This window comes from Notothenia rossii, assembly GCF_949606895.1.
Source record: "Notothenia rossii genome assembly, chromosome: 8".
NCBI lineage: Eukaryota > Metazoa > Chordata > Actinopteri > Perciformes > Nototheniidae > Notothenia > Notothenia rossii.
The window spans coordinates 34,582,924-34,608,542 of NC_136906.1; the positions used below are offsets into that span (position 1 = coordinate 34,582,924).

The window sequence follows — 25,619 nt, forward strand, 5'->3', positions numbered from 1 at the left end:
GTTCTTTAGGTGATAGTAAGCTGATTTAGTAACTGTTTTAAATTTGACTGTTGAAACCAATAACTAATTTAACCCGCTGACAAGAGAGCCTACCTCCGAAGATCGTGACTGGCTGAGGGACAGACTCGGGGGCAGGTTCTCAGGAATTTCTTGGTTTCTCTCCCCCGAGCTAGAAGAGGAACACTACAGCTTGGAAACACTTACTGTTCCTGAAATTATCAAATCTGTTGGGCATCAGGGACTTGAGGCAATTGTGGCAAGCATGGCATTGTCTGAAGAGCAACAGAGGGCAATTCAGGTGGCTACCACTGGCCAGCGAACCAGCCCAAACTGGCATTTGTTCAGGAAAGGAAGGTTGACTGCCAGCAACTTTGGAGCTGTCCTGAGGTCAAAGCGTGTGACTGCTTCCTTTATTGCCAGGGTGCTAAGGCAACAACAGGCCCTTGATTGTGTTTTTTCTGTACAGTGGGGGAATATGAATGAATGTGAGGGCGTCAGGGCATTCACCACTGCAACTCAGATGCAGGTCCATGAGTCAGATTTGTGGCTCTCCCAATCAGGAATGTTGGGGGCATCTCCAGATGGTCTGGTAGGGTCTTCCGCTGTGCTGGAGGTAAAGTGTCCCTACGGAGCCAGGGAAATGACAATTAGTGAAGCATTGCAAATCAAGGGCTTCTTTGTCAGTAAGGAAGGAGAAACATTCAGCCTGCGTGAGGAACATCCTTACTGGCACCAAGTGCAAGGTCAGCTTCACCTCACTGCAAGAAAGAAGAAGAAATAATAAAATTGTGAATTGTTTTTAATTTACATTTACTCGCCTTTGCAATGTTGTGGTTGTTAGAGTGTTAGGTTTTCTGTCAGCTCGTCTGTTGGGAAGATATAAAATATAGTTTAATGGAAGTCACACCGTCACATACTGTGAGAGCATTAAGACATACAGTACATAGGCTAAAACAAAACATCTAAAGATATAACCTTGCACTTTGTTAAGTCTCGTGAACATTTTCACTATTTTGACATTTTTATTGATGAAAATTGAACTAAAGTAATAAATGGTAGATTAATCCATATTGAAAATAGGTGTCAGCTGCTACACTAATTATAATAGTTATATTTCTTAATTAATTAAGATAAGATATTACTGTATTGATCCCAATTTGGGAAATGTTTGTGTTGCAGCAGCATAACAAGAAAAACAAAATATAAGTTATTATATATACAAAAGTATGTGAGGGATGGAATATTAAATTGAATATAAATGTAAAATGTACATGTGATTTTACGTCCAAGAGAAGCTATGGAGCAGAGAGTTCTCTGCCAGCCAGAGGTGATTTGTTATTAGTTCAATATGTCAAACTGATTTCCCTGACTACAATCTTTAGTTACATGGTGAAACGTTATGCTGCTTGTACTAATAAGACTTATCATATAAGCCACACAGGTTTTAATAGGATGTATTCATTATCTTTACTTATGTTGCGGTCTTTTCAGCAGCGCCATCTCTATAACGGCGATACAGTCACTACCCATTATTTACATTTCACCGTGACATGGACAAAAATGTAACGTCAGCTTACCTCATGGCACGAATCCAGACTCTCCTTTGGAAAACATTGGCCGGGAAACGATAGAACAAGCACGTTTCATGCGAAGACCTGTGGCTGCAACCCGGAGCAAAGCAACAAACCATTGCGTAGCTAACTAGTAGCGCTAGCTTTAGCTAACGTTAGCCAACGAAACGAACTGCCGAGTAAAATTGGAAAACACTGGTAATTAATTATTCTATAATTTGTAAAACTACGGTTTTAAAAACGACAATTTCAAAAATACAGATTCTAATGGTCAGATATAGATATACAGATACTAAAGATAGGCAGGTACTTGCTTTTAAGCAGAACACAGGGGAAAACAAACTTAGCGGGAGTGTTTACGTGTTCGGCGTAATGACGTACAACGGCCTCGACAATTTCTGTAGTCCTATTCAGCCATTCGGTAACAACCATCGTTTTTCAGACACGTAAACTCTTCAAAAATCCCCAGTACACTGCTGATGTATTTAATGTCGCAGAACAAAACGTAAATTACCTCTTAAATTTGTGTCAACCACAGACCTCATTTCGAGCTATTTTCCAAAACCCTATAGAAAAAATGCATTGCTTTTTGAGGAAGGAACCGGAAGTGCTAAAAATGCTAACTTACTTCCGGGTTTTACGACGCGTCACTGCAGCTCTCTATAAGAACTGGATACAGCGTGGGAGGTGTTAACTGTGTTCGTTATTCTCTCGTCCAGGAGAGAAGCTTTAAAAGGAGACTAAATGGAGTCTCTGTGAAAGTTCAATTGGGTACTTTAATTAAAAAAGGCGTGGGTTGGTCACAAGCATGATATTGTTCAGTCAGACAAACAGCTGTGATCCGCTCCTCGTTAGGGAAGAGAAGAGACCGGATCTCTCCTCCGGTGCCGTTATCCTCTGCTGGCTCCTCCCCGCCAGCCGGCTCGCCTCGTCTCCAATGTCTGTTGTTGCATTTAAACAGAGGATTGGTTCTTTTCACATTCAATATATGCTTAACACGCCTTTTCTCCTCATATTCTCTTTCATCACTTTTCATTTAACACATTCTAAACGCTGTAATCAATACTCTAAAAAATACTTCTCGGCTCGTTTGGTTTCCGGTCATTCCGGATGTTGTCACATGCTACTCTCGTCTGTAAACAATAATGTATTCAAATAAACTGTACCTTCATTTAATATTCAGCATGGTAGTATCTCGACATCTATAGTTGTAGTGTTAAATCAGTAGGCTTCGGTTTGCACCACTCCATATCATTTCGCTACTAAATTCACCTCTTCAGGAAATCGTTTATTAGCCACATGCTAAATGCTAACCGTAGATGAAGGATTTTCAGAATAAAAGCTTAACTGCTTGTGCACAAGAATTTCTGTTTTTTCAGTATAAAAGAGCATTAAAACTGACGGCATGTTTAAACTACATTTCTCCATTAAAACATTGATTTTAATTTCTAACAGAGGCGGGCCCAACTTCTTCTTCTTCTTCTTCTTCTTCTTCTTCTTCTTTAGTGTTTATTGGCGGTTGGCAAACCAAATGTTAGGTGCATTACCGTCACCAGCTGGACTGGAGTATGGACAAGAGACTATGCAGAAAACAATAAACAAAATAAAACAAACAAAAATAAATAAATAAAATAAAACCAAAACTCTAGATTATTTTAAATTGATCAATTTCTCTAAGAAACGTAATAAGCTCACAATACATATTGCCTGATGTTTTCCCTAACAGCCCTGATAGCGAAAAGTCAATGTATTTTGCTTTCTTCAGTGTTTGGAAAAGCACATTTCTCTGAATACTATATTTCCTGCAATGCAGCAAAACATGTTCAACCGTTTCTGACTGGCTACAGTGAGTACACTTTCCGGTTGGATGCTTTCCTATTACCCTTAATGTATGATTGAGACCTGTGTGACCTATTCTCATCCGAGAAATGACATTTTCCTCCCTTCTTTTAAACCCCACCTTCCTTCCATCACCCACATACCTTTGTATTTTATAAAGATGTCTTCCTGTGTCACTAAGGTCCCAATGATCTTGCCATGTTGTTTGCGCATATATATGTATGAATGTTTTAACCTCCGCTTTGCTGAGCGGAACTTCAATGTCTATATTCATAATTCTGAGTGTTTGTTTGGCCAGAATATCCACCTGTTCATTACCCTCCACACCAACATGAGCAGGAACCCAGATGAAACGAGTTGCTATTCCTTTGATTTGCATTTTATACAAAATTAGAAATATTTCATTTATTATGTCCATTCTAAATGAAGATCTGCCTGATCGTATACTCGATAAAGCTGAATAGCTGTCAGATGCAATTACAGTATTATGTATTCCTTTCTCCTCTATCCATTCCAATGCCAATACCAATGCCAACAACTCTGTGGTGTATACTGACACATGGTCTGTTACCCTTTTCTTTATATGTGAATTACTCACTGGGATATAAACTGCTGCCCCAGCACGCCCTGTCTCTGGATCTTTGGAGCCATCTGTAAATATGATTGTTGAGTCTGAGTGATATCTTGCAAAAATAATTCTGGACTATGTGCCATACTGGTATTTCTTTCTTTTCCTTCAACTCTTTTTGTATATTGAGGTCTACACTTGGCAATGGGAATAACCAGGGTGGAATGGAAGGGATTGCAACTGTAGGGCAATACTGTATTTGATTCAATCCTATACTTGCCGCTTTAACATCACCAATCCATCCGAAACTTGTTAAATGTGACTCATTGTGCTCCCAGCAGTCTTTCAAAAATACTTTTCGCTGGATGACTATCACCATGCCCCTGAAGGTTTACCCAGTATGCCAACATTAACTTTACTCTTCTTATCCTTAAAGGCTTTTCTCCCATTTCCACCTGTATTGCTGATACTGGAGATGTTTTAAAAGCTCCACTACAAATCCTCAGGGCCTGAGCTTGTAGGACATCCAGCTTTTTAAGGTTTGATTCTGCTGCTGCCATGAACGCTATACACCCATAATCGAATACAGGTCTCATGAGTGCCCAATATATGTTCAGTAGTGATGACCTACTCGCTCCCCACTCCTGTCCCACCAAACACCGAAGTACATTGTTGACCTTTTTACATTTACTTTGAACTTTTCCTATATGATTGCTCCACGTTAGCTTTCCATCAAACCAAACACCAATAAATCTTATTGTATTTACCTGTTCAAGAGGTTGCTCATACAATTTTAATGATACAGGAGCAATTTTATGCCGTTTTGTAAAACAAATGACTTGCGTTTTAGCTACTGACAGTTTGAATCCCCATTTATTTGACCATTTCTCCACTTCAACTATTGCGGCTTGTATTTTTTTTCCAACATTTGCTACATTGCGGCCTTTTGCCCACAAAGCCCCATCATCTGCATACAAAGATTTTCCCACACTTGGATGAACTTGATTAAAAATGTCATGTATCATTATATTGAACAACAACGGACTACATACACTACCTTGCGGAGTACCATTTTCCACATCATACACACACTTGAATATTCTGCACCTACTCTTACTTGTATTTTCCTGTCCCGTAAAAAATTCATAACCCAATTATATGCTTTACCACCAATTCCCAATGATTTTAACTTGATTAGTAGTCCTTCCTTCCAGAGCATGTCATAAGCCTTTTCAATATCAAAGAAGACTGCAATCACTACTTCCTTGTTGGTCTGTGCTTTCCTGATGTCTGATTCTTAGCACAATATAGAATCCATTGTATTCCGACCTCTACGGAACCCACATTGATATGAGGACAACAGAGCTTTACTTTCTAAGATATATGTCAACCTTTCTGTAACCATTCTTTCCATGATTTTGCATAAATGCGATGTCAGGGCAATAGGTCTGTAGCTAGATGGATCTGAAGGGTCCTTCCCTGGCTTTAGTATGGGCACTATTATCGCTTGTTTCCAAACCGAAGGAAGTTGGCCAAAATCCCACACCCTATTAAACAATCTTAACACAATGACTAGAGAGTTATCCGTCATATATTCCAACATTTTATAGCAAACACCATCTTTCCCAGGAGTGGTTTGACGGACACTAATAATTGCTTTCCTCAACTCAAACATACTAAAATGCAGATCCACCTGATCCCCCAACACTTCTACTCTATCCAATATTCTCGGGTTTTCCATTAATGTATTATCTCTGCACTGCCTGGCTTCCTCTGCAAGGTTATCTGAACTATGAACTTTCTTAAATGTCTGAGCTAGAAGTTCCGCCTTTCCTAAGTTTGTGACAGATATTATGTCCACTCTGCTCAAAACTGGCAACTCATAATTCCTTCGAACTCCCCCCATTCTCCTAATCATGCCCCAAACATCTGCAAGCTGTACTTCTCTTCCAATACTATTGCAATATTGCCTCCAAAAAGTGCGTTTTTGCGTTCGTATCGTCCTCCTTACTATAGCCTGGGCCCTTTTATACTGATTCAAAGCTTCCTGAGAATGGAGTTGTTTGAGTTGTCTGAATGCTTTAATTCTGTCTTTAATGGATTCGTTACATTCACCATTCCACCAGGGTACACTCTTGGTGCGCCTAACTCCTTCAACTTCCGGAATTGTTTCTTTAGCTGAATGTATGATAACCTTAACGAGCTCCTCATTCAATTTATTTATATCATCATCATTTTCCTCTTGAAGTGTTTTACATCTATTCGTACTTACAACTTGGAAAGCATCCCAATTAGCCTTTCCCAATTTCCATCTAGGAATTTTCTTCTCCTTTTCAAAACGTATGTTGGTCCCAACTTTAGTCATTACAGGATAATGATCACTGCCCACTGTAGTATGCTTTACCACACTCCATGTACTTATACCTGCTATATCACTAGACACAAATGTCAGATCGAGTACTGTTTCTATATTCTTTGTACAATTATATCTTGTTCCTTCCCCAGTGTTAATACACACTAGCCCGAGGTCATCTATAAATTCCTCAATTACTGCACCATTTGCATCTGTGCTACTGCTACCCCATAGTGAGTTATGTGAATTAAAATCCCCACACCATATGACTTTTCCTTGCAGTAAACCCCCAACATCCTCTAACATACTTTGATCTAATTTCCCACACGGATTATAATAATTTACTATATCTATAGGTCCTCTATCATTCCATACCCTTATAACTATTGCTTCATGATCTGTACTTACATGCATAACTTTGTAACTTACACCACACTGTATGAATGTTGCAACTCTTCCAGTATATCCCTTCACAATAAAATCCAGTTGTGGTTTCAGCCATGTTTCCTGAATACAAATTACATTAGGTTTCTCTCCCAGATTGTCATTATATTTTTTAAACTCTTGTCCATTTGCAATTAAACTTCTAGCATTCCACTGCAGTACAACTAACACCATCATGATGATCCAGTCCATGTCTGAGGTTGTTGGACGTCATCATTTAGGATATCTTTCACATTTTCCCAGTGCATCCCTTTCACATCAAGGTACTTTTCAGCTGATTTGACAATTATTTTTGATTCTTTCATTCTGGCTTGTAGTCTGCGCTGAACAGTTGATAATCTCGGCCATAAACAGGACAAACTCTCTTTTACTCACTATCAGTGTCCTCCTTCAACTTAACACAGTTGTGGACTTTTTCTGTTTCTTTGCTCTTATTCTTGTTTTCCATTGTAACCTGCGTGCCTCCTGAAACTGTCTTTGCTGCCTCTGCATAGCTTACTCCCTGCGTCACCCTGACTCGCTGCACCTCTTCTGCTTTCTTGCTAACCTCACATCCACGGTACGCTGAACTATGCTCCCCTCCGCAATTGCAACATTTCAGCTTTACCCCTTCTTCACATTTGCCGTATTCATGATCTCCACCACATCTGCCACACCTTTGTTTTCCCTTGCACACTGCCGCCACATGTCCAAATCTCTGACATTTAAAACATCTTATTGGTGGTGTAACATACGGTCTCACATAATAACACATATATCCAATAAGTATTTTTTCCGGAAGCCTTTTCTCATCAAAGGTGATCAGAACCGAAAGACTATCTTCTTTAACCCCATTGCGGTTTGCTTTCATGCGTTTGACATCACTTATTTTTGCATTTTTTATATTCTCTTTCACATCTTCCGCTGTAATTCTGACAGGGATTCCTGTCACCACTCCCCTGACTAGCTTTTTACCACTAAACAGTGAACACTTCACTTTCTTACCCTCCACGGTACTCATCTTTATTGCCCTCCCCTGTTGCTCTCTATCCCTACTTTTGATCAACATTGATCCATTCCTCAATACTTTGGCACTCATTACCTCCCCGATTTCTTTACTGATCGATTTAGTTAACCGTATAGGGTTCCACTCACCAAACGAAGCTCCCTCTTTCGCAAGTTTCACAACCACCATGAACTCCTGTTGCCTATTTCCGACTACTCTTTCTCTCCTTTCACCCTCACTATTACTCTCATCCGAATTAGTATTTCCTTGCTTTTTACGTTTATTCCTCCTCACTATATCCCATTCTCCATTTCCATAACTCCCGCCTACTCCTTCCATGTCTGCTAACTCGCTTCCTGCCCCGTCACTTCCCTCTGCCATCTCTCATCCAGTCACAGTCCAGTGTTGCCACCTGCTAAGAGCAAAGAGCATGGCCCAACTTTTGAGAGAGCAAAACGTCACAGATTACCCGGCATGCCTGAGAAGTACCCGTATGTGCGCTCATAGCGCATGCGCAACTTTAACCAAAATGCTCGTTCACATCAAGCACGTCAATTTGCGTACACGTAACAGCACCGCGCGTTCATGACAGTATGGTCATGAGTTGTTATGATGATGGATTTGGACATCCAGGGTGATGCACATCGCTTTTTAAGCCAGGAATAGTGTTTGAAAAGTGGCAAAAGTGTTGTAAATAGGAGGAGAGTTTACCCAGAGAGCTCTGCGCTGCAGATGGCTCTTCCACCCAGACTGAAGCCAGAGAACAGGCTGCTTCACAGCACTTTAGAACCCAGGAAAGCAGCTTGGATCATTTAACAAGGCGGCAGTTAGCAGCTATCGGCTAGCTAGTAATTATGCTAATGTACACATCAATCGTTATGTACTTATATTACGCTGTAACAGGATCTAGTGATATCCAAGCAACAGAGCTTCATTTCGCATGAAATAATTATTGCACTGTATATATATATATATACAGTGCAATAAGCTTCTTAGTGCAATAAGAAGCTACAGGGACGTTAATCTAACGTCGGTAATATTAACTTTATTTAATATAACATTTACGGTACAAGATGTAATCATACAGCCCATGTAGTATAATATTTTACTAATGATGAATTACAGCAAACATGTGCAATATATCCATTATTACAGCTCCGTGGGATGGCAGTAAGACGATATGGGTCCGTTCTTATTGTGCATCCATGGGTAAAGATAAACGCATTGCAGAACACGTAACATGAACGTGCCGGGCGGCGCGGTCCCGTGGGTTAGATGCGTGTTCATAATGCAGAGGGAAATAACTATCAGAATAACGTTATTAGCACATTTTTACAACTTGAGGAACTAATGTTTTTAATAAGGGCTATACAAGTGTTCATACTGGGTAGTTTATTTAGTTTAAAAAAAATTATCCAACGATTTACAGACCACTCTTTTCCCATGTAAGTCAATGGAAAAAAGTGTTTCAGGGCCTGACAACCAAACGGAAGTGTAGTATCGCCGTTTGGCCAGCAGGAATATTTTCATCTGAGTCCGGCGCACTTCCTGGGGGCTTGGGCGGGACCAGTGTTGCCAACTTGGCGACGTTGTCGTTAAATTCGGTGGCTTTCCAAACCCTCCGGCTACTTATTTTTGTCAAAAGCGACTAACGATTAATCTAACGACTTGTAATGGTGTTATTAGGGACTTTTCTGTTGTTTGGAGACTCACATATTGTTCAGCAGTTAACGAACCGCGGGTGCTGCCGTGAGCCCCTCTGCCCCTGCTCTGCCCTCCCATAGTACTCACAGGCGCTAGTTGCCTCCCGCAGCAGCTCAGCTGCAGTCAGAGCAGAGAGGAGACAGCCACACCCTCCCGCGTCGAGACTGTAAATGAATTGCTAATGCGACAAGCCGTCCTGGTTTTGAGCGGGATTTAAATGTAAAATGTAAATGTTTCTTCACTGTCACACACATAAATAACTGCCTTTGCTTTGCATTGACTCACACACAGCCTCAGTCACTTAATCACCTCGTCCAGTGTGTGTGTGCTTCTCTGTGACAAGCTAAACATTCACATAGGTCATCATGTCACAGTCTAAACTGTAATCACAAAAGTACAGAAAGGAGGGCGAATCAAACCCTGAGTTTAAAAGGATGGTTGAAGCCATTTATTGGAGATGACACACGGGCATACTGCCTTTATTGTAAGGGAGATTTCTATTAAAAACTATTAAAACTACTTTCTACTTTTTCTCATAGAGACATTTCTGATCTACTGTCGTCTGGATTTACTCTGGTTTCAAGTTTTGATCCTCCTTGAAGGGAGTGGAACGTTTTTTTACCGCCATTACATGATATGCAAATTAGGCAATGACGTCATTTAGGGACTTCTGGCGACTTTTCGGACAGCCAAATCAGCCGTATCTCGCGTCTCCCCTCCGGTAAACAGCACCATAGTGTGGAGTTGCATTAGGTAACGCTGTGGTTGCTGTACTGCTCCAGCCGTCTCCTTTATGTTTGTTTGTTTCCCCCTGTCTGTTTTGTTTGTGTGGGTGTGGTGGCTGTCACTCCTGGCTCCCGGCTCAACCTCCACTCACCTGCTGCAATCAGCTGTGCACCCTCCCCGACTACACACCTGCTTTCCATCAAGCCATTTACAACGGCATATCAACGGAGGCTCCACAACCTTTCTCCGCCAGATCGTCAAGTATCAGCCGTATCTTGCGTCTCCCCTCCGGTACACAGCACCATAGTGTGGAGTTGCATTAGGTAACGCGAGAGATACGGCTGATACTTGCGCATTAGTTTCTGTTATGGATCAGTATCAACAGTCCTGCCAGTAATGTTACTATATTATCAATACTACTTTAGTTATAGCCTGATATATGATCGCTAACTTTACAATGTTGTGATGTGACTGACGTTAGCTAACATTAACTGTAGCTAACGCCGGTCACTCACCAAGACAGCTGCTCTGTTCTCCACTGGTTCTCCACACACCAAAGCTCCATTTCTCTTTGATTGCCGTTATTTTTTCTAATCCTTGGCTGCTCCTGGTCTCTTGGACGCATAGCAGGCTCATAATTATAATCATATGCATTCAAATATATATTTTCAACCTCTTCTGTCTCAAAACTAGCATTGTGATCCATGTTTATTCATACGTTAGACCGGCCGCTCTCCCCCATGTTACGTCACACGAGGGAGGTCACGTGCGGAGGCTTTTTTATGCGGAAGTGAAAATGTCTTACTAAAACGACGCCAAATGTCACTGTAGTGTATATTTCTGTATATTTTTTTGAAAATCTAGTGTATTCATCATTTTCCTACACATTTATTCACTGGTGTCTCTAACCTGCAAGTTGCTCTTTAAAGAACTATGCTAACCCCTTTAACAGTGTGTGGAACCTTGGGTGCCCGAGCATGTGATAATTACTCCCTCCTTTAACAAGGACTTTAAAAACAGAAGTCATTTCATTAATGGTTTGTAGTTCAATTCAGGAATTTTCACTTATGGCAGATATGTTTCTCCTTTAAATAACATCTCTAAATGTCAGGTCATCTGGTGAATGGATGACCAACCGTTGGTTGTGCTTGTCTTTTAAAACTCATACTCTGGTGCCGTGCGCTCCCTCTGAAGCTGAAAGTGAGATTTAAAACATCTGCAGGGTGGGTCGAGCGACCCCTTCTCCCTGAACGATATTTTTTGTCAAAAATATGCACCATCACAATGAGTGATCCAAGTATCCAAGCATGTATTACTCCAGATTATATTAGTTTTTCAAAATGAACATTTTCAATCGCTCTTTGCCCAGTGTCTTTTTAAAACTCTACATCTTGGACGACAAACAAATGTTATTTCCACCTTAACAGTTCTCCTGAGGTAATAACCATGCTACAATGGTGAAATCAATACTTTAGATTGGAATACTATCTTTGGCTTGGTTCTAGCTCTACCTGTAACATTTTCCATACAAATAAAGATTTGTCTACTCTTATAGAGTGGTTACTAAAACTATCCCTTTGAACTGTAGATGTTTTTTGTAACAAATTAAATCTTCCCCAAATTTGCACATGCATTGGAATCTCTTAAAAAATAATTTTTTTATATGATGAAAAGATTGAATAATATGTTCTACCCTCAGTGTGTTTTTAGGGTTATTTAATAGTTTCCTCTTTCTTACTTTATAAATGTACCAATTGATTAATCCATGGCTAATAAATCTTTTTCTTTACGTATTTCTCGTTGGTGAATAAGTGTGTTTGTGTAAACTCACTCACTCCCGTTTCCTTCTCTCCCCCTCTGGTTGTCAAGCCACGACCCCCTCACGTTCTGCTGGACTATGCCAACTCCTCCGTCCTGTCCTCTCCTCCGTCCACCTTCTCCTCAGTCCATCCGCTCTTGAACCCTTCCACTGTAACTCTCTTCAGTGGCCCAACTGCTTTGCATTTCCTCTCCTCCTTTACAGTCTACGCTGTTGCATGGAGGGCGTATTCCGCTCTCATGTCCCACACTCTGCTCTTGTGCCAAATCTCGTGGCTCAGCTTGGAACTTCATGTCCTGTGGGGGACCGATGAGATTATACCTTTTTATGTCAGCTGGTTTTGGTTCTGGATGCCTCAGGTGGAGATGGTTCTGGATGCAGTCCTGCAGTTGTTGTTTCAGGTCTGGTTCTCTGTCTGTTCGATGGAGAAGGAGGAGTCTTCCGTGGTGAGGTCTTTTGTCTACTTGGAAGATGGGGTCGTAGCGGTCTGACAGGCAGAGAGAGAGAGAGAGATCTCGGGACGCATTACCTAAGGATAATTCTAACACACTGAGGTAATAATAAATATAACCCTTTCCACTCTATTTTCCTAATCTTACTGTTTTAGATGTTAAATCTCATCTAAGCCCAGTTAATGTCTCCTAATAATTTTACCATATCCCTACACATTGTTTCCACCCACTGTAACATGGCTACTCCAAATAACTCTTTCAGGGAACCATTTTCTTCTATAAATTGAAATACCTACATGTTTCAAGCACCACATATTTCACACACTATAAAAGAACGTCGCCATATTTTCTCCATCACTTTAAATCTCACTGTTATTTAGAACATAAGTAACTTTTGTGACTGGACATATCTGCAATGTCGCCACTATCTGCTGTGGAATGTTGTTCATAGAGTTTGTACGTACAAAGCTGTACTTGTGGGTTAGTAGCCTGTTTCTACTGTAATCATTTTCAATAATTGTGCTCAGGGGCCTCATTTATAACGCCGTGCGTAGGATTCACCTGGGTAGGTTGCTTACGTAATAGAAATCCAAAAAATAGGTACAGAAATGTTCCGACATTTTCCGATTCACCAAACATTGCGTACCGGCGAGGAAAGTGCGTACAGCACTTCCTACGCTGGTTTCCCTTTATAAATCACAATCGACTCGAAATGCGGTGCAGCTTTTGCGGGCTTCACGTAACGCCCATATTTTCAGATAAATAGTCAAAGAAACGCCCATTCATTCATTTTGACTGACTTTATGAAGAAGATAGCAGGAACCTCACACCGTGTCAGATTTTGGTTATTTTGGGGAAGTCGAGATAAATCATATTGTTTGGTGGATGCAGTTTGAACCAGAGTAGCAGCATGGAGGTCAGATCGTCACCAAAATAAATAAATAAGTGGTCCGAAAAAGGTTAATGACAAAAAAAAATACACATAGCCTTCCTCAGGCAGTGTGTTTGTACCGGGGACAGGAGACACCCCCTTGATGAGAAACTGTAAGAAATGATCGGGGAATCCCTCCGGAGTGGAGTCATGACGACTGGATCTGAATTATGTTTTTGTATTTGGTGGTTTGTGTCCCAGCTGTCGATCAGCTGTGCGCAGCGTCTCCACTGCAGCCTCTGCATCTCAAACCCCCCCGCAACTCTATATCCACCAGTTAAAGGAAATACAACTAATGTGTTGTGTTATATTAGTTGTACAATTTACCACATATGGTGTTCTTAGTTTCCATACCTCCTGTGTTTTACGAGGGACTTATCAAGTCTTGGCAAACGGCATAAAACACGATTAAACGTGATATATAAAACCATGCTCGTATCTACAACCTATAGAAATGCAAAACGGCGTCAGTTTGGACGTAATTCTATCCTCCTGCTTACTGCATCATTTGTGAGAAAACATTTCATAACATTAACACAACATATTCGAGGTGGTTTTAAATAACATATCCGTATTTATTTATTTCTCAAAGTTATGTTTTTGTGTGCACTGAGGAGTCGCAAACAGCCGTTTGTTTAATCATTTTAAGATTGGCTTTAATCAATGTTTGAAAATGAATTCTTCATATATGATAAATGAGAGGTAACATTTTATTTATGGTATTATTTCCACATATTTCTCTCCATTCTTCATTCTGCCAACGGTGTCGCAGTTTCTCGTCTCTCCCGTTTTTGTGCTTGGTGCGTACGCATGGGTTAGAGTTTGCGTGGAGGACCGCACGTTTTCCCGTCAAGTTAGTATTTTATAAATCGCAAACATTGCGTAGAAACTTGCGTACGCCATTTTTTGAGCGTATATCCCTTTATAAATGAGGCCCCAGGTCACCAGTCGGTTGTTCCTAAACTTAACAGGGGGTGTTTCTGGTACAGACTAAAACATGGATCCAGTGTATTTGGAGATTCCCCTAATCTGTAAATCCCCATCACTTACATATCCCGATCACTTAAACCCATCTCATCATTTGATACAATAACTGCATATAGGGGGGGTGAATCTTCTTGATTATAACCGTCTCACCTTTGGGAACGAGTATTTCTAATTCCTCCTCTTGTTGCTCAGCTGATCTTTTGGCTCTGGGGATAAGTGAAAGTCTCTGAAACACAGCTGGAGTTTTGTTAGTGATGTGGGCATTCTCTATGAGTGAACTAATGGATCCATGTCTTACATGATAGTGTACTCCCCATCCAACCAGAACGGTGCCAAGTGTAATGAGCACAATCAACAATGCTATTCTAACTCTTATCCCTAGGGGACCCCACAATTGCTTTGGCTTTTTTCTTGACATCATCTCTATTTTCTCAATGGTTGTGTCAGTTAAAGAATTTAAATAATGAGTACTAAAATAACGTATACAAAACGTTGGGCTCTTTTTCAGGTGTAAAACAAAAAATAGGTTTTCACTTTAGTGTACTATCTATAAAAATCTATAGACAATTCGTCTTTTGAGATTTTTCTATCCTTATCTTATTTCTATGTATTGTTTTGTTCCAGCTCTGCCAAATCAGTCCTAACTCCCAATAACTTTATGGAAGTTGCCAGTGAAGGGTGACAATGTGTGAGGTGGTGTCAATTTGCTCCTTTTTCTTTACGTTTAAACCGGAGCGCGTGTGAAGTTCCTTACTTCTCACGGTTCCGACCACCGGGGATCAGCTCACTGTCTTTTGTGAACTTTCACCCTCACCCATTCACCTGGCCGAACAGGAGTCTCTTCTGGTGTCTCGCCTGGTATCTCTGTAGCTTTCCTAGCCTGTGTAGACAAAACTTGGATAATATTACTCAGAGTTCTGACATATTCATCCACTTCTATTCGTCTAATCTCTAAAACTGGACCACTCCCTCCTTGGAGAAGGTCCAAGCTTCGGCATACCTCTTGTTGTTATGAGACCTATTGTTAACTGAAATCAACATATCTGTATAATCATGACACTCCCTCCTTTGAGCATAACATGCTCAATTAATATTGCAATGATTACCCTATTCTGAACAGGACAGGTAAAACCCATAACGTTGCATGAAATAAATATGTTCTGCTGGGTTCTTGTTGACTTCTTCACTGGTTTGAGACAAGCGACCCTATCGGACACCTCCCTTTGTAGCCAGACTTCACCACAGAAGAATCAAGTTTCTGTTTTCTGGTCTCAACAGCTTCACGTCAGGTGTATCGTCGCCCCTTGAACTACAGTCGGTGTAAACATGAGGACTTGGTAAGGATCCTCCATCTTGGGCGAGTACTAGGTTTCCGTCTTCATATTTTGGGCGGAAACCCATCGTCTTGACCTCACTAGCTGTGTGGACACAATCGTTTTCTGTGTGGGGGAAAAACATCACTCGTAATCTCTATCCTTCTCATAATTACAAAAATATTCTGCTAAATGTTTTACTCTGTGGATGCTTTATGTGTAAATGCAATATGCTACTCACTATCTTTTTAATAACATTCAACCTCTCCCTCCTGTGTTGACAGATATGGCTCAATGTAGCTGGTTTTCAAAATACCCTAGTGCTGAAGATGCATCACCTGGTGGTCTGGCCCTCTGAGCTTCCTCATTGTTGTGGTTGCTACCAGGCTGTCAGTAGCATTTGGTTCATGTTTGGCACCCCTGTTCGTCTTTGGCATCTCTGGGACCCCCTGCCTCCGTCGGCATCATGGAAACTTCCCCTGGGGTAACTGCATGGAGGGCCGTTGTTTGGTGCAATGTTCTGCGGACACTCTCTGGACCAATGTGTCGGCCGACCACATTTGTAGCAGCCTTCATCTCTTCTTCGTCTTGATTGTTGCTCTCCTCTCCATTGTCCCTTTTGTTGATACTGTATGGGAGTGTATACCTGTGCTTGCGGCTGTACTTGGGTGGGAGGAAATGCAGGTGTTTGCTGTTGCCGAAATTGTGTGGGAAGATATTCTGGTACTTGCAGCATCCTGTGTTGGGGACAATATCTGGCCCAATTGATCGATTACCTCCTTGGAAACGTCCTCCTCCTCTGCGACATTGTCTTCCTCGGAAACCTCCTCCCCCACTTCGTTGATTCTGCACCTGAATCTCTGGTGCTACCTGAGTTTGAACTGTTTGAGGTGTCTGCCCTGCCTTCTCTGGTTCTATGGCCATCTCTGATTTAGCTGCCATTTGCCTTGCCGCTTTCTTGTTTTTATTAGCTTCGGTATCTTTCTCAGGTATTTGTATCTTCAAGAGTGTGAGTTGTAGTGCTTCCATTTCTGTGTTTGTCTTTCAAGTATTTATTCTAATCGTATGTTCTCTCCCATCAGGTGTTTTGATTTACTGGTTAGCATTCTTACTTCATACTCCAATTCTTTGAGATGTTTGTCCGTGGAGACTCCATTGAACTGCAAGACTTCTCCTATAAAACCAACATTCAGGGAGGGAGGAGGGATTTCGACCAGGCTTAGATACTGCTTCGGAGTTTGGATAACTGGGCTCTCTTTGTTTTTTTCTGCTACGTCTTCCCTCACTGTTACGTTCCCTATTGGGCTAGGGGAACCAAAGGGAAATAACACGACCAGAGTGGAATTGGTATTAATTATAAGCGTTTATTTAAAACAGCTGTAAACAAAATGGCAGGCAAGCAGCCTGAAACAAACAAAAAGGGCCAAAAGGGCACCGGTTGACAAATAACCAAACAAAAGGAGGACTCTAAGAAAGGAGTCTAAAGACATACAGGGAAAATAAATACTAATATACTAAATAAAGAACGAAACAAAACCTCACTCTAAAAGTGGTACAACTAACACAAATAATCTATACAAAAACACAGCTAAACTAAAGGCAACCGTCACAGAATCCTAACTACTTTAAACACTAACTAAGCTACTCTACACTCTAACTAACCTACTCTAGACACTACTAATCACACAAGTTTTAACCCCAGAACAAAGAGCAAGTAGCGAGAGGCATCTGTCCACAAACAGAGCCTCCAGAATGATGATTGTCCCCAAGCTTTGTAATAATCTCCAGCAGGTGTGCGCCGGCTGTGCGCTGCGATTGGAGTGCGTCGGGCCCGGCGTGCTCCAATCGCAATCTTCAGGGGCGGACCAGGAGATGGGAGCCAATGCCGGGAGGGCAACCGCACAGCTCATTTACATAGAACACACAGCTGAAAACACTCAGACGACCAGGAAGGCAGCAGCCGTAACACCGGGTCTTCTACTTGGACCAGATTTATGCTGTCTGCCAATAGCTGGCATATTCCAGATGGAGTATCAGACTTGTAACTCTCATAAATCTTTCTTCAGCTTCCCTCCATATCGTTAGCTGTTGTTCATGCTCATAGTCGAGTACTGCTCTTCTATGGGCTTTTCTTGGTCCAGGTTGATCATCTGCCGGAATCAGTCCTCTTGTTTCCCACTGTTCCAACAGTTTCTCTATTAAGTGATAAAATTAGGATTAGTGTGAACAACTAGTTTACATGTTAGGCTAACAGTGCTTTGGTTAAAGAGCCTGTTGCTGTTTATAGCTTTGAATTCTTTCAAAACAATATTATCTTCTTAAACTTGTATGGTAGTCAGGAGCATCACTTTCTAATGTTTATTGATATATTTAGAGGGAGGGGATCTAAAGGAATGCTTCAAAATTCAGATTAGATTAATTTCTACCATTTTCTTAAATTCATGGTAGTTTCAGTAATCCCATGCTAATTAAGGAGACAAGTTATCTAAATGACTAATGTCATCTTTATGGCTTTCAGAAAGGACAGGAGACCGACAGGTGACTATCAAAGGACTAGCAGCAGCAGCAGCAGCAGCAGCAGCAGCAGCAGCAGCATGATGATGATGTTAAATGTGTGGTTTTAGGAACATCCATTGCAAATACATGGAATTCAATAAACATTGAATAGCATATCATGCAGATTGTCTGTGCCTTTTCCTCCGTGTTGTCCTGGTTTGCTGTGCTGCCTCCTAGTCGCCACCATGGTTTGCTGTGCTGCCTGGGGATGCTCAAATCGCTCCGAGAAAGGAGTACGAATGTACGGCTTCCCCACTGACAGAGAGCAGGAAAAAATGGCTGGCTCAAGTCAGCAGGAGCAATTTCACGACCAACAGCAAAAACATATGTGAGGTAATTATATACAAACACTGCATTTGCACTTTTTCACAAAACAAAAACCACACCATCGGGAAAGCTTAATGTTTTGTTTAATACAAAAAAACAGGGAAAGGCTTGAAAAACACAGAGTTGAGACTCAGGGTGCAGGTATTCAGGCTCCATTGAATCCCCCTCTGGTTTTTGTGCTGAAAGAGGGAGTAACAGACAGGAGAAAGGGTTATACACACCTATATAGCACACCTATTGGATGAGAAATTGCCTTGGGGAGATAAGGTTTGGTCTTTGTTGCCAACTGAAGTTATGGAACTTTATTATTTGTGAGTTTAACAAAGTATGACAAATGGCATCAGTAACAGATGTGATATGAATTTCTATAAAGTTGTCTCACATTCTTGGTCATATTTTGTATACAGTATGTAATGAGTATAACATGTCCAGTAAGTATAAAGTGTTTCCTAATACTGTGTATTCAACCACTATGGAATATGTATGTGGGCAGACAAAACTGAGTTGTTCTGTGTGTGAAGTAACCTCAAGTCACTCCGCAGGCACATTTTGATGCAGACCAGTTTGTCAAGACAAAAAAGGGCAAGACTAGGCTGAGAGCAGAGGCTATACCCACCATCTTTGTGCATCGCCCTGTGGTCAAAAAGAGAAGGGGCCCTGCACCACGATTCACCCCGGGACCTGTATCTACAAAGCCCATAGCTCATGATCACAGCTATAGAGTGAAAGGTGACACAGGTATAATAAGTATGAACTCTTAGTAACAAAAGTCATATTTCTTATTTTTAAGTGGTATAATATTTTAAATGTTCAAAAATCTACAGTGCCATGTCTTCTACTTACATTGGTCTCAAAGATTGAGGGAAGAAGGGATGAGGAGACTGAGAAAAAGGAAAGTGAGGGTGGAGAAAGAGAGGACATGGCTAGTGAGGAGAGACAGGGAGGGTGGACACCACCCACTCAGCCAACAGCCAGTCAGCATACGAGGGAACCAGCAGCCAGTCAGCATACGAGGGAACCAGCAGCCAGTCAGCGTACGAGGGAACCAGCAGCCAGTCAGCATACGAGGGAACCAGCAGCCAGTCAGCATACAAGGGAACCAGCAGCCAGTCAGCATACAAGGGAACCAGCAGCCAGTCAGCATACGAGGGAACCAGCAGCCAGTCAAACAGATCTATTAAAAAGATTAAAGAGAAAATTAAAGAGCCAAGAAGGAATCACCAAAAAAGCAAAGTCTGCAAAAAGAAAAATCAGGAAGGAAAATGCAGCTCTCAAGAAAACCAAGAAATGTAGGGACAAGAAATATAAGAACACGTTTTCAAAAGACCAACTTAAGGCATTAGGCAGACTCACCACAAAGGGGATGAAATGGAGCAATGAGACAATTAAGAAGGCTTTAAAAACTCGCTTTGCGTGCGGACCAACAGGTTACAAAACTCCAGGAATTGCAGATTCCCCTTCCAGGAATAAGGACACTGCAAAGAAGGATGCAATGTGTTAAGTTTGAGCCTGGTGTGTAACAGCTAACATCACTGCCCCTCCACCCGTAACATCACTGCCCTCCACCTGCCAGCACCCAGCCAGAGGAGCGCAAACAACAAAAACAAGCAAGGTGTCCCGTCATGTACCTGGAAGTTTGGGTTGGCAAAATGGAGTAAGAGAGGGACTTGAAAAACCTTGGTGGCTCTCTACTCATGTTGTTACAGTTGTCTTGGTTACAGCTCTCAAGTTTTCTTTTTTTTTTGTTTCGCGGATGGTATTTTTTCAAACACTTTTTTCCGGGTTCGGTTCTGGGTAAAACAGAGATGATGCGGGTCGGGTCGCGGGTGTTGCATAATAAATATATTTAAATAATAATAATGTAGTTGAATGTTTAAATCCTCAGACCTCTCCCCCGCGGGACCGTGCATAATCATAACCTCTGCAGCGCATCAATCTGCTGCTGAGCGCGCCACATTCTGAATGGCTGAGGTGAAGCTCTCTAGCGGAGAATACAGCATTTTCCAACACTTCCTCAAGAGCGAAATCCAACATCTGGGAGGCTTTTGGTGTCCTCCTAGATGGAGAGAATAACCAACATCCCATGCTTTTTGAGAGAAATATGCAACTGCGTGTGTTAATAATTGCACGTTTTCACTGCTCATATATATGCGGGTTCGGGTCGGGTTGCGGATCCTGTGCCGACGGGTCGGGTCGGGTTGCGGAACGAATTGGTAATATGTGCGGGTAGCGGGGCGGGTTCGGTATTGCACGTCGCGGGTGCGGGGCGGGAGCGGGTCTTGAAAATCAGACCTGTGCAAGACTCTGGGTTACTAACAAGATTACTTATATAATACAGTGATAGAATACATGTTTAGTATGCTTACTTACATAAAACAGTAGTATTAAACTTACCTTGTGTTTTCACTCTCACTTAAGTCTCTCTCCCTTTGCCATCAATCCAAAATCAGCTGAGCTGCAACATAATACAGACAGGTAATAATCAACATAATCACAAGGACACAATATTGCTCTGCTAAAAACACTCACTCTTACACGCACCAAAGTTATATTTATCTAATATTTAACTCCCTCCACCCCCGCATACAATCCCGTTTAGAAGCCCCTCTTCTCTAATTCAACAACGTTGGACGAAATGACATTAAGAGAACGGAATTTACAATTAAAAGGCTGTTCAACGTGCGTTGCTAACTTGATCCGGTATCCTAGCTTAATCTGTTATCTGTAAACGTTCCCTAAATCTACTAATTTAGGGATAATCCACTGACATCCTTTAATACACATGTTAATTTGAATCATATGTACTGATAATATCCGCAATATAAATCTTTAAACTTCTTCTTACCTTTAAAAGTCCGTCACGAACGGCCTATTATGCTGCAACTCTACAGCTCTGCTAGCCTTGGCGCTAACTTCCGGGGAACGATTGAGAGGCTCCACGATCCGCCATTGCTGTAAAAAAGTGGTCCATTGGAGTGAACGGAGATGACGTAACTCTCAGTCTATACGGCGCTGGGTTTGTCAAGCGAAGCGGAGAGAATACTTACTTCCGGGTGTAAAATTCTCTAAAGCAAATGAGCTGCTCCGACCCTCGGTCCTGACGGATTCCAACTTGTGTTTATTAATCAAACTAATAAATACACACAAGGATACTTATGTGTTGTTGAGTAAATAACAGTGTGTGGTTTAGAAAAGAATACAAAATTAGAAGGAAAAAACGATGAAACAATACAGATTTCAGTATTCTGAGCCCATACTCTCCCCATGACTGACGGCAACAAAAGTCCTACATTATTCAATTAAAATAAAGAAGTAAAAACAATAAGTGTGGCTTGATATTGAGTAAGAAAAAGGTTGATAAACGCTGTGAGAATGGATCTGCGGAGAGCATTTCGCCGCGATCCCAACGTGTCTATAGACAAGTTTACACGCCAAAACACGGGTAGCGCCATGACACTACACAAATGCACTTCATTTCCGCCGGAAGTCTTTTGCACAGCGTCTGTCGGTGTAAACCGATGTAAACAGTCAGACGGGCACTGGTGTAAACACAGCGATTTCGATGCTAACAGTGATGCTAGCTTGGGAACACGATTCTACTTCTTTGACTGGAGATGGCGTTACTCTCCCCCACCCGAATTCAGTGCAAAACTGGGAGGATAACATGACGACGTGGCCCAGCATAAAACCAAAATAAACTGCCTTATTTAGGTCATGCCCACAGGAGCCAACAGTTGTCTGTTGTTTACATAATGCACAATTTACATGATCTCTTTATGCTGTGCAATATATCATATGTGCCTGTACTGTTTGAGTGAAAATAAAGTTTGATGTAATTTAATTTAATTATTGCACTGTTATTGCATTATTGCATTTCATATGTTCCTTAGAGTGCTACAATTTCTTTTAACACAGTTCATCATTCATATTAAGCTCATACTGTACATAAATAACACTGAATTAATTAATTGTTGAGAGGAAACTAAAGAAATGGCTTCAACAAGAAAGATCACGTTTAATCCTAACAGGTATTACAAATTAAAATATAAAAGCAGCCCACACAATTACATCACTATGAAAATATTCATATATAATATTAAAAAATACAATGCATGCAGTATTTGTTGTGTTTATCTGTATTTAATGAACAACATGGCTGGGTGCTGGGTGCTGGTTTGTGGTCGTAGCACTCTCTATCTAACCACTCGTTCAGGTGCTTTCTCGAGTGATTGCAACCAACTACCGTACACGTAGTTCCCGAACCACTTTTCTTCATGTTGTAATTGTTATATCCTCTTTGTCTCTGCGATATCAGTGCTTTGTCGGCACAACGGAGCTAGCTAGCAAAACAAACCCAGTCCGCCAAAACGGAAGTGCATTGCATCGAAGGGAGGAGTTCAGGATGTAGAGCGGAAACGGCTCAATAACTTGTGTATAACCAACGTTCAGGGAGCTCTATGCAAGTCGGTGACGGGGAGGGTTCCTGACCGTCCGTCAACATGTGACGGGTTGGGAGTGAGAACGTGTTGCTGTACAACAAATCACCTCTGGCTGAAAGAGCACTCTCTGCTCCATAGTTTCTCTCTTCACTTTACATTTGACATATTCAGTGTAATATTTAATATTCCATCTGTCACATAGTTATGTAAACATAATACCTTGCATATCTTGTTATTGCTCATTTGTAAATTCAACATGTATATTTTCTTCTTTATTTCTTGTCTTTTTATTTGTATTGTATAATGCCATGTGTTTTAATGCTGCTGCAACGCAAAGATTGGGATCAATAAAGTTATATCTTATCTTAAACCAACAACCAGTGTTCCGGATGAGGATCATCTCTTTACAAAAATATTCAAGTGCTAACCCATATTGTTACTTCTAAATGAATTTATTTCCAAACGCATTATAATGGAGTGTGATGTAAACAACAAAAAGTACCACAGACGTATGCTTAATTTATATTTATTCATCAACCAATCACATCAATAACATTGTTTTTAAAACAATAAAATGGTCCTCTCTGGCAATGGTTTACTTATGTGTTTCACCACAATACAAGTAAAAGGCCACCATAAGGGTGTATGTCTTGACTCTAGAGCGTTGGGGTTAGTCTAACATGAAAAGCATGGACAACAGAACATAAAATCAAGTTATGCAAACAGTTATAACATACAGTATTAAGAAATCATACAACACAACCATTTTTTTATGACTTAACTATGTATATTAAACATGTACATTCTATGTGTAAATCAAATATAACAATTTATAACAATGTATTATTTGGTTTTGAGAACAACAATGAGGTGATTCACCAAATAAACTATTTGTTGTTTATCTCAATGTCCCTAATTATACATCCTAAAAGACTGTGCATTGTACATGTTGAAGTACTTCAATCAATCAGGTTAATAGCTGGAGACCAAAAAGGAAATATAACTGACAAAGCAATTAAAGCAAGTAACGCAAAAGAAACAAGAGTGAACAATTAGAGGAAAGCTGTTATTGGCCTGCGGTGTAACAGGTGCAGTCATATAAAGTTAATGACAGGTAAATCCTATAAGAGATCGAAAATAATAATGCATAGGCATCCCGTTCTGGGAAAAAAGGGAAAGACCTCCTGCTCTTGGACAATGATGTGCTCACCAAGTTGTATGGTAACCAGCAAGATATACTTGGAGATTTAGGAATTTACTTTCTAGTGTTTCAAAAAGGATCAAAAGTGAATGGTTCATTGATCAGGATGCATTCCAGGGACGCTGAGCATTTTCTTCAATACAATTTAAGTTGTGTACAAGTGAAATGTTTGGCCTGATGCTGCGGTATAGGGAAAAGTCATATGGTCAACATATTCAAGGGTGATCTTCCATTGAAGAGTATGAATACAATCTCTAAATATAAAGTCAGTAAAGTATTTACATTTCTGATAGCACATCAAGTCTTGGCGGATATTCGTGCTTGAGAGCAGCAGCAATCTGGGGAAATACAGAGAAACAAAAAAGAGGGGCAGATCAGAAACCAAATTTGAGGTTTTTGAGTACACAATGTATGTTTAGCATTAATGAATACAAAAGTAACAGCAACATGTCTAGGTTGAGGCTAAATCAACAAAGATACTGTACATTAATTCATAAGTAAATTACCTAAATTATGTTTCCTTCTTCATCTTTACTGGTGTCTGGACTGCTTCGGCCACTTTGACTTTCCTCTTCATGTTGAAGGAAACAAGCATCAGGACCTAAAGCGGTCTTGTACTGCTGCAGTACCACCTGCAACCTCTCCAACGCCTCAGCATGCTTCCTTCTTAGGGTGCACCCAAGTCCTCCATTCCCCTTGTCTACATCTGAAAATACACAAAATATTGTTATATGGACATACTATAAAGTAAGATTGCTTCACGAGGCCAGAGCACTTCAATGGAGTATATTCTCTCCCATGTACATATAAAGATGATTGTCGCTGTCAAGGGACTACATTATGTAAAATGGCCGGGTCGAATGGGCAAAGGCCATTATACTCCATCCAATTTCTGTGACCAAGAATGATTTGGGCTGACTTTTTTTCCTTTAAAACTCATACTTTACAAGGTAGGTTAAGTTTTGCTTTCAACTTACCTTCCTCAGCCACCTTATTTTTTAGAGCAACTGCCATGTTCTGCAACCATGTGCAATGCTGCGCCATCTCCCACAATAGGATGCCTTTCTCCTCTTGCAGTCTCCGTGTAAGCATGACTTGATCAAGTATCTTTTTCTTGGCTGTAAAGTTAGCTAAAATCCAATCACAGTTATGTTTATACATGAATCACATTTTCATTATAGCATAACAATATGTTTAAAACTCCAAATATGTACTTTCAAAATAATCAAATGTATACACAATAAGAAAACTTAAGATATACCCTTAAACTAAATGAATGTTCTAACACTCTACATGATATGTGCATAACTCAGCAAGGTATACCTTCATATAACAGAACTTCAAATGAATTATTATGAAATATCTGAAAACTGACCCATGCCATGAACTTCCCACGGCCACAGC

General features: G+C 40.8%; 2 long non-coding RNA genes across 10 annotated transcripts; both read right to left on the reverse strand.

Annotated features, from left to right (window-relative positions):
- Nucleotides 1–2,327: 2,327 nt before the first annotated feature.
- LOC307017356 lies at nt 2,328–8,676 on the reverse strand. The gene is made up of 2 exons (XR_013802143.1): nt 7,910–8,676; nt 2,328–6,838 (listed from the first exon to the last, which is right to left on the reverse strand). It is a non-coding gene; the product is annotated as an uncharacterized lncRNA (long non-coding RNA).
- An 8,280-nt stretch (nt 8,677–16,956) lies between these two features.
- Nucleotides 16,957–25,345, reverse strand: LOC307015411. 9 transcript variants are annotated; one of them, XR_013801513.1, is made up of 5 exons: nt 25,193–25,345; nt 21,421–24,921; nt 19,419–20,050; nt 19,192–19,262; nt 16,963–18,754 (listed from the first exon to the last, which is right to left on the reverse strand). It is a non-coding gene; the product is annotated as an uncharacterized lncRNA (long non-coding RNA). The 9 variants fall into 9 exon arrangements; XR_013801514.1 differs by having other exon boundaries at nt 19,192–19,290; XR_013801508.1 differs by having other exon boundaries at nt 16,959–20,050; nt 21,421–21,527; nt 21,623–24,921.
- Nucleotides 25,346–25,619: the final 274 nt, after the last annotated feature.